Genomic DNA, 18,517 nt, shown 5'->3' on the forward strand with positions numbered 1-18,517 from the left:
TGCCTCTGCTCTAGCACGGGCCTTTGCTGCAGATGTGCGGGCACTGCCCGTGACATCAGACCTTTTATCAGTGTTTTTAGCTGACATGATGCAGTTTTTACGTGGTGTGTTTAAATCTGTTGCAGTCGTAGATGCTGTACCATCCGGTTACTTGTCTTCAACTGTACTGTCCTCCTGATGATGTGTCTATCAAAAGTAGACGGAAGCCAAACTCCCAAATAATCGACACAAGAGTCAGGATATAGCATTAAGTTCCATCTTTACTTTACAGTCAATGGACATGCCATTACAGCCAAGGAGTAAAACTAAAATGAAACAGACATACATTGAATTAGTTAAACAGAACAGATGACATGTAAAAACATCTGAATGTCGACTCAAATAAGCCTCAAAACTAGAAGACATAGCTTTGAACAACATACAAGTACTCGCAGACAATGCGTGGGATGGGCCAAATCGAAGGATTGCACTGGATTGTGAACACCATGCTGAGCTCTCATAATAAAACTTAGCATGTGGCCTGATTGACTAAAGACTGGTCTACGGTGGAGTACCACCTTTAAACATAGGGGGTGCCAAACACAAATATAAGATAAACTGCCTGGGAGGCAGAATAGCCTTCAAGGAATTCGGAAGAGAGCAGCGAGACATGCAAAAAAAAAAAATCATGAGCAAAAAAACAAAACCTCTCCTTAACAATGACTATGCTACCCATCTAAGAGAACCTCCACAGTGCGTGCGGTAACTAAATAACATTTGGAATCACTATCAAAATACCACAATACAATGAACTGGATTGTTAAGCTGAACATTTATGGGGCAGAAAAAGAAACTGATGACTATGCTCCTAATGGCTTCCAGCATCTTGAATTTTAAAAAAGGAAGAAAAAAAACTGCGGTCTGGACCACTGAAAGCCAGGAGGGGCTCCTGACATGACACACAGCCCACAGAGGGCAAGGAGAGGGAGGGGCGGGGCACTAAATGGCTCACTGGTCAGCCATTGTTTTTTCTCTCCCTGTTAAGCAGATGCAGGCAGTAACCGTCACATGGGGCTGTGATCGCTTCACAGAGTTTTATGTGCTCCGAGATTCCTTAATTGACAGGACTAGGAAAACTTGGAAGTGATCGTACAGTACAAAAAGCTGTAGAGAAAAGGGAGAGGCCAGATTTGGAGGTTGTGTGTGGTCATATATAGTACCTGAACTCAATTACGTCAGTCCACTTTTGTCTTGCTCTGGCTGGACAGAGCCCTTCCCGGATTCATTTTGGGTTTATTTCCCCCTCATTACCTCATCCACTACTCTCTATTCCTTTACCCCTCACCACAGAAGCTTCTCCCCCACCCCCTTCCTGATTACTTCTTTCTTTTTTCCTATAGCCACTTGTTCCTCCCCTCCTCCCACTGCCAAAAAAATCTGCTTCCAGGAAATTGCTCCACATATGGTCTAGCCAGTAAAAGCGCTGCATGGCCAACGGAACAAGAGGTGCAAGAGATGGATTGAGGAGGAAATCAAAACAGAGTGAGTGGGATAATTAAAAGGAGGATAAATAATAAAACATGACAGAGTAATGGACCAGAAAAAAAAGAAAGTGGGAGTAAAAGAGAATAGGTTCTTCCTACCATGCAAGAATGGCAAGAATAATATTTATAATGAACACACCATGACAGCCATTCAGAGAGAAGCAGACTCAGCCCTAAGGTCATGACCATCAACAATATGTGTTATATTTTCAAACCATTAGTCAGATAACTAAAACCATCTTCGAAAAAGTTCCAATGAGCAACCTTTTCCACAGACATGAGATACCGAGTGCATTCACAGCGAGTCTATAAACACTCGCTTTAAGGATGAAGGATAAAGCGTCTGTTTTATTCATCTCCAAAAGACATTTTAGAATCCAGCCTTTTCAAAAAAGGAGCAGCACTTATTGTCCAAAGGTCAGAAAGTGTTTGTTTCACCGCCAGTTACACATTAACATCTGAGGTAACACAACACTGTGGCCTCCTTCCCAGATCCAACCATCTTGATTCTCTTTCACTTATGTTTTCAGAGGTAAAAAGGTCTCTAAGTTTCACTCTTAGGCATCAGTGGGTAACTATAATGATTCACCAATCAAAGCGAAATGCATATATTGACCACACACACACAGACAGACAGACACACAGAAATCCCCCTAATCTCAAACTTTCCTACCCTTTGGTACAGCCAAGGAAAAGCTACAATTTGGTGCGAGTCTAGGATTGTTTCCTGCTGCTCTTGTGTTGTACTGTATCGCATCTCACACAGAGGAAGCCACGTCGAGCCCAGTCCCCTCTACCAAAATGTGACGCTTTGATACTCGATTAGATCATGTTCAGAGCTGGACAGTGTTGCACATATTTAATCCAATGTCATCACTCCATTCATATTCATGGGAATGTTTGGAAGCAATTAGCAAATTGGGAACATCGTACAGCAGGGGTGTCCAAGCTACGGCCCGTGGGCCAACTGTGGCCCTCAGAACATTTCAAGTATAATGGAATCTGGCCCACATGAAACTTGTGCTTGTATTATACTTCTTAAATATGCATGTACAAATATATTACACAGTATTCATGTAATAAGCATAGTTTTTCCAAAACATTCAGTCAATCTTAGTTGAGAAAAAAAAGCCCAATTACTTATTTACATGGTAAGCCTGAAATATAACCTTCCTATTTCCCCTTATTATAAGCAATCTGAGGCTTCCGTTTTAAGGGATGAGATGCAACAACTTTTGTAAAAAAATAATAAAACCTTATCGAAAGATGTGATACAGTCCGTTTGTTTTCTTAAAGAAAATTCAAGTATCAAGAATAATTTACCTACATTTATGATTTCTAACTTAACATATCATCCAGAAGTCTCAGGTCTTCTCGGACGGGTCTGCTTTCTGTCAGAGGGTCAGAACTAAACATGGAGAAACAGCATTTAGCTGTTAGGCCCCCACTATCTGGAGTAAACTTCCAGAATCCTGCAGGTCCGCTACAACTCTTACTATTTTAAATCCAGACTGAAAACGTATCTTTTTACCGCTGCTTTTGATCGAGCTGTGCATCCGTCACACTGCAGTGTGTCTTTTATTCATGTATTTTATACCTGTTGTGTTATCTTACTATCTTTGCTTTTTAATGCCATTTTTATGATGTATTTCTGCTGCATTTGTCTCTTTTTTTGTAAAGCACTTTGAATTGCCGTGTGCTGAAAGGTGCTATATAAATAAACTTGCCTTGCCATATGAGGCAATACACTGTACCTCACCTCTAGTGAGGGGCCCAGCCCTTTGTATATTTTTCTGTATGCGGCCCTCAGTGGAAAAAGTTTGGACACCCCTGTCATAGAGGTTAGGGAGGTGGCTCCTCATGGGTCTTCCTAGATTATAATCTCGATTGGTTGGTACATTTGCATTAAAAATCTCTCCAACAAATCAGATTTTCTTTTTCAGAAACAACAAGGGACTACTTGTCAATAAAAGCCAGTTTATTCTTTTCGGAAGGAGCTGACCCAAACAGAGAGAGCAGTGAGACTGGAAATTTGACTGGCGCTGTGGATAGCATTGGAAAGGTTTGCTAGTCCAGCTACTAATACCAGGGGCTTAGCAGACAGCATCACATCCCTCATGTGATGACCCCCTTCTGGGCAAGTAAAGGCATCATGTCTAACCAGCTGACCCTGTGACGCAGCACAGAGGGGAAGATAATGGATCATTAAAATCCCAGCCACACGCACACACAGATCAGGATGTTTTACTAAATTAGAGTCAGACTGCTATGCAGAGCTGCTGCTTGTTTTCTATCCGGCAGGCCACACTCCCTGTATCATGAATAATATCCAACATTTTGGGATGGCCGAAGTGTTATACACCTAGCTGAGAACATGTTCAATCAGAGCACTTTTGTTTAATGTTACAAATGATTGGTCAAGATGAAGCACCTCATGCAATTTGATTAAAAATAAAGCAAGTCTATTGTTTGTCATCCTCTGAGTTCAAATTTGCATAACAAATCCTAGTTCAATGAAGATTTAAACCATATTCAGGCCGCAGCAAGCCCTCTTTCTATCTAGCGCCACATGGATACGAAGACAATTAGCCTAATACCCCTTGTGACAATAACAATGTGTTCAAGTATTGTGCAGACAAAGAACCAAAGGATGAATAAACTGTCCAGGCGGGAGAAGAGTGTGTTTCTAAACGCAGCTATCACTTTGTAAGCTTGTTAGAGGGGGTCTGTCTAGACACAGAAAATACCTCCTTGGTATACATTCAACCTGTAGTACTAAAGATGTATGGTCATTAAATCACACTCCTGACCTCTTTGTTGAGGCGGTTTAATTACATCTGTCATTCCCCCCCATCTCTCAGTCTCTGGCTGTACTCGTCCAGACCTTACAAGTGGAGCCTGACAAAAAAAAATGGGTCATTTTTAATACCATGTCTAATACAAGCAGAGGGGGGGTTTAGCTGTGAGAGGATGGCAGGGGTTTGGAATGCATTGTGCCGACTGCTGGAGGTGGTGGTGGTGGGGAGGGGGGTGTTGATACTGATGCTGGGGCTTAATGTCATCTGTTGATTTACCACAGCCTGCAGTCATAGCGTTGTAAAACAGCAGAGATATTACACATTAAAAACAGATTGATTGCGTGTCACGTATTGAGGGCAACCTAGGAACATAAAGTATTTTAAGTTATAATGCTCGTTAATGTGCCCTCTTGTGTCATAGCTGAATCACTTTACATTAAAAATGAACAGATGAAAAAAAGAACTCCAACCAAACGTTTGATCACAAACATTGTGGCAATTTAAAAAAACATATTTCCATATAAAATAAAAGGCATTACATTTGTGAAACCCATAGATTGTGCCTTAGATTTTTTGGTACCACTTTACAATAAGACTACCCTTATAAAGGATTCATAATTAGGTTGTAAACACTTTATTGATCAAGAAGAACCATTTATAAACCAGTTCCAACATAGCTTTCATACATCAACACAGGCTCACTATTTGGCAAGATGACTAAGCCTTATATTGGCTACCTAGCTTACTTCATCTTTTCCATCAGCCAACATCCTTGGTTGGAAGGGGGGAGAATCAACTCAATGAACAAAAGATACTAAGGATGCTGGCTGATGAAGAAGACAAAGTAAGCCAAGTATAGGGCTGCACGATTATGGCCAAAATGATAACCACGATTATTTTAATCAATATTGAGATCACGATTAATTATCACGATTATTTGTTCAATTTTAACCAAAACATTTTGTATTGACACATAGGCTCATTATTCCTGCTTTCACATCCAGGTGCTACATTCCTGCTAATGTACACATTTGTGCATCAAAATAAAATAGGTCTATGGCCCCGTGCCCACGACAACGGTAACGACAGATAAACGTAGAACATTTCGACAGATGTGCCTATCGTGCACACGGCGACGGCGTTTTCAGGAGTTGAAAACGGAGAAAACGCAAACGCCCCTCAAAGTGGAGATCTTGAAAACGTTCCAGTCTCTCGTCGCCGTAGGAACAGTTCAAAACGCAGAAGTGCGTTTTTTGCACAGGTTTTTTTTTTGCACAGGCATCTGGAAGTGACGTTCTAGCGCCAAATTTGAGCCTGCCCTTTGATAAACATGGATGAACGTGTAGCAGTAGCCGCGTTGAATGGTATGCATGCAGGCCAACAAATGGCGAGACTCTTTACCGAAAGTCATTTAGACCATAGGAGACGATACCAACGGATATTGGACATTATTGACGCACCGGAGGAAGTAGCCACAAAACAGGCATTTGGTATTGTTGCTACTGCCACCTACGTCCGGGGCGTGCTTACTTCATCGGCAAACTGCGAGTATTATGAGTTTTATACGTTTTCCCTGTTCCCATGGATAGACAGATATCCACCCCCAAAACGCTCGTGAGAACGCAGATAAACGCAGATAAATTGTGGAGGGGAAAAACGGACATCTGCGTTTTTGCTTCAGAGCGTTGTCGTGGGCACGTAGCCTATATCTCGTCCACACTACTGCGTTTTCGTTTTAATCCGGAGTTTTAAAACGAAAACGTGACCATTCACGCATACTGGGCATGCGCGTGCCGGTTGCAGTTGCAGCATTATAAAATGCAGAATTTACCTGCACAACAACTGCTACCACAGACAAGGTAAACAGCGCTTTTACTTCGTTATCCATGTTTACCACTGGTAGTCAAGGCTGATCTGACCCGATACCCAGCTGATTTGAATTTTTCCGGGTAAGGAAGGGTTACATGGTAGGAGCGTGACGAATCAGAGAAGGATACTCGTGATCGATAAGACCCAATCAGAAAGTGCTCATGGGTGCCTACGTGAGCGTTTCCAAAAGTCTGCGTTTCTGCCGGTCCACACTAATCAGCAGCCCCGGGGCCAGCACCGTTTCCAAAAGCCTCCGTTTAAAAACGAAAACCCAGTATTGTGTATTGTATACGAAGTTTGTTTTCTCCATCACTCGCTAGAAGCGCTAGATTGGCTTTGGAAAAAAACGTTGATACTGAGCGTTCTATGAACCGAATGACACATTTAAAATATCGCTCGATCACGCGATTTTGATCGTGGGAAGCCAAAATCGTGATCGTGATTAAAATTCGATTAATTGTGCAGCCCTATAACCAATAGAAGGCTTAGCAGTACAGATAAATGTGGGCTCGTTATTTGGCAAGCAACCGGTCACAGTTGCCCCGTTTATCTTTCGTCTTATAAAAGCTTATTAATGATTTATAAAGTGGTACTGATCTTTTTTATATGACTTGCAATTCATTTTATTGTTTTTAAACCATATTCCACCCATGCAATGAGCCCTTCTTAGTGGAATATATCATCTACAACTATTACAGTAAATATTGTAATCGTGATAATTTGATGATCTATCAATAGGTATATTTTCTGATTAATTAATGAGAAAAATAATCTTTCGTTGCAGACCTCTAGCCTAGCCTCTTCAGTTGCCTGATGTTCAGTTTCTACTTTACGATCCAAGTCATGCTGCATCTGCTCCACGATGATTAATGGCAGAAAGTGAATGCCTGAAAGCAGCAGCTCTATCAAGAGCACATCTGACATCCACATTCCAGCTCTGCCGACTTCCTCAACACTCCTCAGGGCTACAGTGACAGCTGGACTTGTGTGTCAGTGTGTGTGTAAGAGTAGGGAGTGAAAGGGTCATAGGGTCTAATGAATGTGTGCGTGTACATCAGATGGGGCAGTGTGTAAGGAGTGTGAGCAAAGCCTGTGTAGGATGAAAGTGTGGATCATGTGAAAAGGCTATTTGCACAAATTTACATGCAGACAAAAAATAAAAACCCTTGGAATCCAGCAGCCCGCCACTTCCTGCATTCTTTCAATACCACAGACACTTTATTCATCGTCCCAACGTTCCCCCAGAGCCACACCTTTAGACATTTTAAACAAACTAGGCTGGTCTGGTGAACTTAACCATGGTGACAGGCTTGGGAGCAGATAGTGTATTTACGAGGGAATATGACACATGTTTACAAATGAGATATGAAGCCCAGCTGCATTTGTTTAGTACAGCATGCTTTCTGGGCATGTGCACAACAGAAACGCAGGCAGTTTTTAGTCTGAGGGGACACAAATGTACAGTATATGAATGAAAGAATGTAAAGCAAGAGTGTGGCCGGGTTTATGAAGTGGGATAAAGAGCGAGAAAAAAAAGGTTTAAATGGTGTGTGGGAAAGGAAGGGGCTTTCCTTACTCCAGGCTCAAGCTTCAGTCTTGGAACAGTTGATCAGATGCAGGGAAAACTTTAGTCTGATTCCCATCTACCACCACCACCAAAACCATTAAACTTTACAAGTCTTCTATGACCTATGAAGAATCTTAAAACCAATTTAAGTGGGATGGTGAATCAGGCAGCAGTCCTTCACACACACACACAGCCTCACATTCCTCTCTCTAACCATACAAGGCAGTGGCGCTGTGTTACCAAGCAAGCGTTTAGTTCACACGCGAGAAAGAAGAGAAATTCAATCTGCTTTTGGAACACGCACACATGTGTCTCAGAGCATGCTGACAGGAAAGACAGAGTGCACAAGAGCCAAGCATTAGTGTTTATGCAGCTCTACAGCGCAGCGCTGAAGAGTTCCCTCCATCTCTGCACACCAAGAGGCCCTGCAGCTCTCCCTCCCTCTAACAAACAAATAAACAAACAAACAAACATCCACCATGTGTCCTTGGAGGGTATTTCACAAACAAGGCTATGGTTTCCTGTTTTACCTCGTTCTTCTCTCAAATGAGGGTGACTATGTGCACTGGCTCAGAGCAGTATTACAAAACTTGTGACTTCTCCAGTTATGTTTAATGAAATCCGTTAAAGGTTGGTTAAGGACAGGAATGCATCACTCAAAGCAGTAAAGAAGAAACGGTCTAGGTCCAAATAATTATGAAAATGCAGTTTTATGAAACTATGATAATCCAAAGGCAAAAATGTTATGTTTTATCTTAAATCTTTATCTCTACGTGTATGAAAACCGTTCCAGTGTCTGTTGAATTCCAACACAGAACAATTGTGTGTTGTACAAACATTTTTTTAAAATTTAACTCGAAGACATACCTATAAATAATAATACAAGAGAAAATGATAATGCTGAAGTGGTCTCTTAGTTTTCTCCACGGCTGTACAGTAATCATTCCACCAATTTAGCTAAAAGCACTCAAATATGCGTCACTCTTTATCATAAATGAAATTACTGTAGATTTAGCTTTAAAATGATAAAAATCTTCAAACACAATAAAGAGCTCAATGTCTATTTTCAGGAAAAACAATACAACAGGATTTACTTAAATTATATCGGATATCTTCTCATTCCCAACTCAGGAAACGATGCCAAGCTTCTGCAACAGATATGCTGAGGCTTAGACCTCGTTTGGATTAACGCATTAAATGGTGATGCCATCATGGCACGGAGGCTGAGAGATGGAAGTGTAACTTTGTGCTTAAAGCTCAGTGCGTCTTATTGTCTTCTCCCGAGCACTGTATCCTAACATGATCTGAGAGTGATGCTGACAGGTCAGAAACAACCAATCAACATAAAGCTGGTGAAGGATGAGGTAGCCCGTCAGCTGCTATCTGTGTACGTGCAACACAGCCGGTGGATTATTGACTTCTGGCACAAATCCTGGTGGCACTGAACAGCATAGATGTGTGTATATGGAAATTCCTTGCATCTATCGAACAGTTCATAGGTTATCTAAAAGTCATATGACAAATAAAAACTGAATCTGCCGTTTGGTATTAAAGACATTTTACTCATCTAAGCGATCCAATTTTTTTTGGGTTTTGGGTCTGCTATGATTAAGCAAATCTATGTGGTCACCATCTCAGACATGCGCATTGTTATGAACTGTAGCAAAGTCTTTGACAATAAGCCATGAAAGTATCAGCTGTCCAGAACATTAAAGGTGACATCACGCCACCTGTTCCACCACAGTGATGGCACATGCGAGTGGACTCGAGTGCGAGTGTCAACTTTACAACACCCGTTAATCACGAGATGCATTCCTCAGCAGAGCGCCCGACAGCCGAGAAAACACAGAGAGCTAAACAGCCTCTTTACTGGCTGGGTCTGAAGGGATCGTATCCAAAAGGAGAGGCTGGTATTCGTTCTTACAGCATCTCAACAATGTGTCATTAAAGGAGGAAAAAAAAGAGCATTTAACTGCACTATCCGACTATTAAAGATCACACAAGGGCTCTTTTTAAATCCATCTTGTGTTGGAACAATAAGGCAAGGTAACACAAGGTAGACAAGAAGGAGGGAGAATTCAAGAAGGCAGATCTGTCCAGCTAAAGAAATCAATATATAAATAGAGTAAGATGTCCTTTTAAGAATAACAACGGGGCAGACCAATAGACAACATACATTTAATAATTCATGCCGTCTGATTCATTACACAATACAACCAGCTTTGCAATATTGTTTGGTGGATCGTTGGCTGTTGTTCTGATAGAACAGGGGCGATGCGTTTAGGGCGGATTGTTCTAAAGGAAGCACTACAACATTTATTATCAATTTCTGACACAGGATGGTTCCATGCTACCTAAAAAATAATTTTACAATAAACCTATTTCAGCAGCTGTGGGAGGTGTAAGCACAAAACACATGGGTTAACATTGAATACAAAAAGCTTTTCAGCCATACCTTTCGGAAAACTATCATCAAGAAGAAAGGCACTCCATGAACCTCGTTATCGAGAGAAAGTCCAAATAACAAGACTGTGTGGAGGTGTTAACAAGCCCTACCTCACCATGTTTTCAAGCAGAGACTGTAGCTGACAGATGAGTGCTCACTGAGCGATCTGACTTGTTGTCCAAAGTCTCTTTGTCATGATTTCCTTACGGAGCAGTTACTTATCCAAAAGGTATAGTGCCTCGGACAACTATCAATTGAATGTTTAACATCTCTATACAAGCATGGTATACATTAGTAAAAGGCAAGAGATATGCGTCTTTATCACTGGAAAAAGCCCTTTATTAATATTATTATAGTAATATTGCGTCTAACTGTACCTTCAATTAGAACAGAGGAAGTTAAAGGGCCATAAAAATTGCACAGCTGTTTAAAAATGTTTTCACTGCACCTGTGAAAAAAAGTAAAACTGCCCAAAATCTGACATCAGCTTTGAAAAAAAAAGCCAAAGCCAATGACGTCAAGAAACCCACTTTCATCAAAAGAGGGGGGAGGGTGGGGGGGGATGGGCTTGGCGCTAAGCACGCGGCTTATTCTAATCAATTCCATACGGGACGCTAACATGTGCTAAGTGACTGTAAGCTACTCAATAAGGCCATTAGGAGCAGGTGGTTAAATGTGGCTACAAGTTAAAAGGGGCTGAGCCGGCAGCTAGCCTTTCAGGGAGGCAGCGAGGGCTCTGGTGCTGCTGCAGGGAACTAGCTTACAATCTGTTAGAGGGTGGCAGGGGTACTCCAAAAGTACTAGGCCGGACCCTGCTAACAGCGCGATAGGCTGACAGAGAGGGGGTTCTCAAGAACCGGGAGGGGAGTGGGTGCGGGATCAGACCTGTTAAAAACAACAACAGTATTTAAGTGCATAATATTAGGGTACTATGAGAGGGGGGGGGGGGGGGGGGTGTGCAGACGAGTCCTATTGTCTGCAATACTGTGCACCATGTAACCCCCCTGTCAAGCATGGTGCCTACAAGGGTGGGGGGGCAGGTTGAGTGGATTAACTGGTGAAACGGGACAGGGGAGCAGCTGGCCCAGGCAACTTCACCCAAAATAACCCCGGGGTGTCAAAGCAGAGCGAAAGAGGTTCGGACGGATGACACATCGATGTTCAGAGGATTAGTCAACTTTCTGGGTCAGTAATTAATGTCAACTCTTTAATAATCAATTAATGGTTTGGGCAGTTTTCTAAAATGGAATAAAATGCTGTTTTCTGACTCCACTACTGTATCAACTTTTATATCTACGGGTTTGGAGCTGTCAGACAAGACACTTAAGGACCTTAATTCTGGAAAAAGAAACAAGTTAGTAAAGTATGACTGCAAGTTGCAACTAAAGATCTTTTTTTTTAAAACACTTCAGTCAACAATATCTAAGAAAATAGGTTAAAAAAAACTGTCAATGTTCCCCAAGGTCCAAGGTAATGTCTTTAAATAATATTATTTGAAGGGAAAAAAAGGAATACTTTAAAATGTTTTCAGCCACTTTCTCAACAGGTATTTCCTGTTGATCGACTCGCTGAAGCTCAGGTTGAAGGCTGCAGAATAATTTCTAGAAATAGATGGAGAATAAAAAAAAGGTACGGCATGAAGCCATGGTTATAAAATGGATGGAAACCAGGCATACTTCAGAACAAAACACATACCAGCTGTTTTTGAAGAGGACCTTTGTCCCATGTTGTTATCTCTTTCTCCATTTCCTGTTGCTGTACCATATCAACTAACTAATAAATGTGAAAAGGGAACGACAGCCGTGCATATTTTCCACCTCATTTAATTGAGAAAGGCGGACATTTTCAGTATCTTGAATTCAGTAAAAACAAAAATCCCGAGCAGAGAGATTCAGTAAAGGATGGCTGGCGCTCTCACCAGTTTTGCCGTATTAAAGCCAGCCAGCGACTCCTCTCCTGTTCATCAGCCAACTGTGTATAGACAGGCAGATAGTCAATATGAGGCTGGAGACCCCGAGGGCCGGATCAGTTACCTTGCCTCTGACGGGGCGGGGTGAGGCCAGATGGACAGTGATCCCACACCTTCTCACACACACACCCCCCAAGAGGCCAAGCAGAGAGGAGAACAGGATATGCAGAGCTGCTAAACATAAACAAACACACCTTTATAGGTGCTGATCCACCTCAGACACATGGACCAATAACTAACTTGATCAAAATATACTGCGTCAGTGGAGATGCTACACGAGTAATGGGGGGAAGTTACTACAGTGTGCCCGCTCTGCTTTAATACAGTAACTCACACGTCATCCACAGCCCCCGCCCCTTTGCTGCGAATATAACCAACATAAACAATGCTGCAAAAAACATTATTGCTTTCTGTGAATCATTGATTTAGAAAAAAAAAAAGAGTTTATGTTGGCACGGCACAGTAGAATGTTTTGGGATGGCATTCAAGGCTTCCAGAATGAGCTATCAAACAGACAAGGAAAGTGCTGAATAACTCCTTCAATAATTACAGTGCACAGACTCTACCTTCACTCCCAGACAGACTGAGTGCTTCAAATTGCAGCGCCAGCTCCCACCACTTTATCCTAATGGGCAGGAGAGTGCCAGCCTCCTAACCACAGTGACGACAGTAAAAAAAAAAACACCGCCCTGTACCACCATCCCACAGCTCAACAGCCAGAAGCAACACAGGAGAGGCACGAAAACCTTAAGGATGCATGATGAAATACGGTTTAACCTCCAATGTCCTCCTAAACAGATGCAGTAAAGCAGGCGGGAGCTTGGATTGAGTTTCCCTGGGTGTGGGCCTGAGACTGACACTGGTTGCAGGCTGTAAGAGCAGCTGACTTCCAAGCAGATGCAAATGCTCTGCACAAGGGCTGTGGCTCCCAACCAGCTGCCCTGATATTTGGGAGAGTTCGAAGACAAGGTACAGGCTAAAAAGCACAATATCCCTTGGGAAAGAAGATAGCTTTTGTTGCAGATTTCAGTTTAGCACAGTCTGTGTTCAGCTTTAAATGGCTCACATTTTCTGGTTCCAGCTTTCTAAAAGGTGAATATTGTCATGTTGTCTTAGTCCTATAATAATATTACATTGAAATGTCAAGGGTGTTTTTTTTTTTTTTGCAAAGTTTGTCATCATTTGTTGGAAAAAGTATCAAACATTGGATGGTTCCAGGTTCCTAAATTTGAATACTGCTATTCCTCGTGTCACCGTATATTACATGGATTAGCCTATCCTTTCGATATGGGCTGATTGCCAAGACATTTGATTATCCTTTTGGCAAGATACAAATGGTATGCTGAAAATATCAAAGCATTAGTTTTGGGCTATAAAGCTCATGTTGCCTTCATTCTGCGGGTGCTAGAGAAAGATCCATTCAGATCAAACTGAACTGACCTTCCTTATGCCCTTTTATTTGAAAGGATGTTTTTTTTTATTCTTTTGAGGTTAAAAAACATTCTCCGACACAAATGCCAAAATCTAGATGCTTGTTAGTAAGGCGGAGGGCTATTGGGAAGTTCCTTTTGTACTTCAGTATGGGATCATGATGGAGAAAAGATTTGAACCTTGACCCAAACATCTCACAGCTGCAGCTCAGATGAACTAAGCTGGATAAGAAATCATCAGCAGCGAGATGTAATAATCCAACAGCATATCACAACATGTATCAGGGTGAAGCTGACACCACAGACAGCAAGTCTAGTTGTTGTTCACAGGGCTGTCATCTCAGATAAAAATCAACAAGTTGGCTAGCAGGCTAAGGTTTTTGAAATCTGACATAGCTTCACGCGCTTGAGAAAATTCATGTAGTTCAGGGGAAAGCATTCATGGGGTTAGCTTTCCCAATCTGCTGCGTTTTAAAACACTACAACAAATGTTCCTAAGTCAACCACTTGCTTTTCTCTCATGCCTGAAATAAACAACAACTGCAGCCCCCCCATTGGGAACGACAGGCCCACCTCAGTCACAAAAACAGGCACTTTGAAGTTGGCTAAAGCGGAAGAGACAACATACAATGACCTCAAGTATCCCTGTGCACGAACAGATGAAGGAATACACTTTTGTGATTTGGCAAATTCAATCTCATCACTATGTAACTATGAAACCTAATTCCATCTCACGTTTCCTTCTAAATCATTAAGCGTTTGTACCACTTGTCGTTTTATCGATGTGAAATAAAACCCTGTGCTCTGGATTTTAAAATCAAGAAACATTTCTTTGCACGATGTTAGTCGTTTCCTCTTTTTAACCTCCTGATCCACTGAGACAGGTTCAGGGTTAAAGGATGCAGTGAAATTACATAACTATTTTCAGGCCCTCTTATGGTTTGTTTTCACCTTTATGAAGAGGAAAGGGAAACCGAGGTGTTGACAGCGGAAGTGTCTGTGCAGATTAAAAACACTGGCTGTGTTCTACTACAAAGGTCAGACCTGGTATGTGTGTTGGGTATTTAAACAAACATGAAGGGCAGGCAGAACCTGTTTTTGTTCAATAATTCTGCCTCTGGACAATCTATGTGTGGGGTCTGAAGGACAACAGCTGATAAACTTGTTAATGACTAAAGATGATAATATGCTTTAAGCGATATAGTTTGGTTTAGCCCTTCTACTGAACTTCCTCTCCTTAATCCCATAACAAATCTAACAGGAAGTTGGACCTCTCTGGGGCGTACGTGACCTAAAAACAGTTGTGGTGCAGAACAACAGACTTTATATTATTTATGGGCAACCAAAACATGTGTTTATGCATAGCCCATACACAACATAACAAAACTTAAACGGTGAACATTTTATTTGAGTTTGTTTAACTATTACCAATGTTGTCTGCTAGGCCTTTACATATTTAAGGAAGTTTAGCCTATATCAACAAATCACAAGGGTTAGGAAAGCGGTAAAAGAGCACGTGATAGCTGACTGGAACCAGTTTCTGATGATCTTCTAATACCTGATAGCAATAACATGAGTGTGGGATACTGATGGCACCCAACACATCAACTATCGAGTCCTTCAAATGCAGGCCAGCACAGCATCAGTGACCCTTAAATAAGTTCTTGGCACTGAGCCAGTGGTTGCAAAAAGGTGTGAGGGAAAGAACACCATTATTCACACTTGGTTTCACACCCAGCCAGGTGACAAATGCTCAGTAACAACACACACACCCTGACAGTAGTCAAGTGATGGTGTTCAAGATACTACAATCTCCCTAATGAGAGATTGTCAAACTGCTCCCATACCCCAAATCTGCCCACCACACCCAGGCAGCCCAAAACACATTGCTCATGAAATGCAGACCCTGAGCCCAAGCCTGGACGATAAACTGAATCCGAATCACTGAAACCTGCAGAAGATGCCATCTGACAGTCCCTTTCCTCCTGTTCTGCTGCCAAATCATGGAAGACATCACTCCATGTGCAGGGATGGAAATGAAAACAGAGATGCTGGTTATCTTGGCATTAAAAAAAAGCTAGGATTTAGATGTGCAGACGGGAAGCCCTGGGTGCAATCAATCTACTTCAATGATAAACGTCCTTATCCATCAATAAATCAGTGATGTATGACATGCTGCTTATAATTTGAGCAATGTTGAGTAGGTTTTTTCTGTTTTAAACATTGCCTTCTTGATGTCATAAAATGAATGACAACATGACATTTACAGAACGTTTTAACACCATTTGGGATACTTTAAACTCCCATGTGTCCAACCTCGTGATGTTTGGGTCCCTGTCAATGAGCTTTAGGTGGTCGCTGGACCCCACTTTTTGCACCATTGTTATGAGAGCTTCTGGGTGTTTTTTCCAACCATCAAGTGGAGCTTTAATAATACCAATTGTCTCTGTGACCAAACACGCTGAATCCTCACAGGTTTAGCCAAAGGCCCCGTTTAGCCTCACAGAACAATAGCGGTGCACGGTGCAGACGCTTGCTGAGGGGCACAGTCAATAAATTGAACACGATACAACTAAACGTGCCAGCTGTGTCTTGTTTCCACTGTACACTTGAATAAATGGCATTTTGAGAAGAACAAAACCACCCCCTAACCGACCAGAGCCTAGCTAACGTTACACATCCATCATCACAAACAGGGCGTTTGGCTTCAAAACAAATAATGTGTGATTCATTTCAAATTAACGCCAGAAAAAGAGCACGAGTGTCGTTTAGCAAAACCGTAATTCTCGTAGTAATTTACGGATTAAAATATCACAAAGAAACGAGAAGGGGATTCTGTGTAACTTAAATCAATGTTACAACGCAATGAACTGAACGTACCTTCAAACAGCCAGCTCTGTTGTTGAAGAAGAAACAAACAGTCCTTCCCTTTCGGTCCAGCTCTGAGGTTAAAACGCACTAAATGTGTCGAGAGAGCCGTAAATTTCACGACTAACAATAACCCCACGCAGTCAGGAGCAGAGCGTCCCTCTCCGTGTCCTTCCCTCCACGTTTGAACAGCGGCAGGCGGCGACAGGCTTCATAAAGGATGGACCCGGGGCGGGGAGGAGTGACCGAGGAGTCGGAAGCAGATTTGAAGAAGAAGCGTGGGGGGGTCATAAAAAAGATGCAGATTAAATCCCGCCGGCGATCCAATCAACAACGCGAGATTGGTGATTATGCAAAGCAGGAGTGACGTCAACGTTGTGACGTCAAAACCTAATTTAGCAAATTTTACTACTTTAAAATAAAAAAAATAAGAAAGCAATCACAAACAAATGAGCATTTGATAAATATTTTACTTGAGATGTTAATTTTGTTTTTATAACTATTTTCCTTATATCGCTTTCTTTATTTCCGTATATTAAAAACTAAATGGATGTGTACCTGTGTATCCCTGATGTCAATCTCTTGTGTGTAGTTAATGTTTGATGTACAAATATATTTTCTTTAAAAAAAGAAAAAGAAAAGAGTGGTATGGGGCCCACATTCACAAGAAGAAACGGACTGAATCTTAATAAAATGTTGCTATTTTTTCCCTAGAATTACAACAATATGACTCCACTATTAAAAAGTATTACAAAAAATAAGAAGGCAAGCAAAACCAAATTAGTATTTGATCAATGTTTTTGCTTGAAATGTTACCATCTTGTCATCACTATCTCTTTCTTTATTTTATTATTTAATTTTGTAACCATTTTATGTATCCCTGATGTCAATGTTTTGTGTGTATACAGTGTTTGATGTACAAACGTATTTTCTTGAATATAAGAGAAAAAAAGGGGAACAGAGTATGCTACGGGGCCACCTAGGGGTGCTTTGGGAGAAATGTAATTGTTTAAAAAAAACTGAGGTCTGAGAGTGATTGATGTAGAAATTAACAGTGCTGGAGAAAGTACTTCTACTCAGATCTTTAAATAAAGTGAAAGTAAAAGTAGCAGTAACTTTGAGACACAAATTTGAATGATGAATAATTGTTCCTTCTTCACAAAAGGGTTTTCTGTTTCTTGAAATTTAGATAGTTGGGAGTAGGCTATGCCTGAATAAAACTGATTCTTTCAGAATGAGGAAAGTTTCTGCTTTTGTAGTTTAGCACAGTGTCCACTTCCCTATGGTACAAGCCCACAAAAGCTGCAAGCTGAATGCTGTTTTGAGCTGCAGCTGCAGGCACCACAATAGAAATCAATGAAAAGGAGGAAGACATACAAAGACTATTGCAACTCACAGAGAGAAGAAAGAGTGAATGGGATAAAGACATCTGACATAAACTGTTGTTTTTGCCAACAAAGCTCAGACAGGGAGAAAGAACGGAGATATTTAGAATGAAAAGCTTGTGGCAAAAGAGAAATTTAAAACTCTCTGAGTGAAGGGAGGAATGAAGGCTAACCAGAAAGCATCAACATAGGATTTGTCAGTGAACACATTTTCAATGAGTGAGAGTGTGGGAGTCACGTCTCCATCCATGCTCTGTACAGGACAGTGGCAGATATTTCATCAGTGGCCTGCCAGACTTTCACGAGGGGAACACCCAACCTCTCCCTTTCACTGTTTCTTCAACTTAAACCAAACTTTAGTAAGCTTTTATATTTAAACATAGTTTGCTGTTGAATTGTTTAAAACAATAATAAAACCATGCTTAACTGAAACAATAGTCTGCTACAGAAAACTGCCTCTTTGGTGCAGATCCAACAGCACAAATGTCAGTAAACAGGTCGGGCTCCTTCTTTTAACTCAGCACTAATGGCGCCCATCATTATATCACAGTGCTGAAAAAGCTACAATATTCACCACACATCCTGCCCATCCATTTCAGACTGCTCCATAATGTTGTTACACCGGGGTGTGGCTTAAAACTGGGTTCTAGTAGATATCCACA

General features: G+C 41.5%; 1 protein-coding gene across 1 annotated transcript in view; it reads right to left on the reverse strand.

Annotated features, from left to right (window-relative positions):
* Positions 1 to 16,721, reverse strand: part of prr36a (proline rich 36a) — a 39,925-nt gene extending 23,204 nt beyond the window's left edge. Inside the window, exon 1 of the mRNA XM_063883920.1 lies at positions 16,483 to 16,721. The gene's annotated coding sequence lies outside the window, so the exon portion shown is untranslated. The remainder of the gene's footprint in view (positions 1 to 16,482) is intronic.
* Positions 16,722 to 18,517: the final 1,796 nt, after the last annotated feature.

The sequence above is a fragment of the Eleginops maclovinus genome, chromosome 5 (genome assembly GCF_036324505.1).
Source record: "Eleginops maclovinus isolate JMC-PN-2008 ecotype Puerto Natales chromosome 5, JC_Emac_rtc_rv5, whole genome shotgun sequence".
Lineage (NCBI taxonomy): Eukaryota > Metazoa > Chordata > Actinopteri > Perciformes > Eleginopidae > Eleginops > Eleginops maclovinus.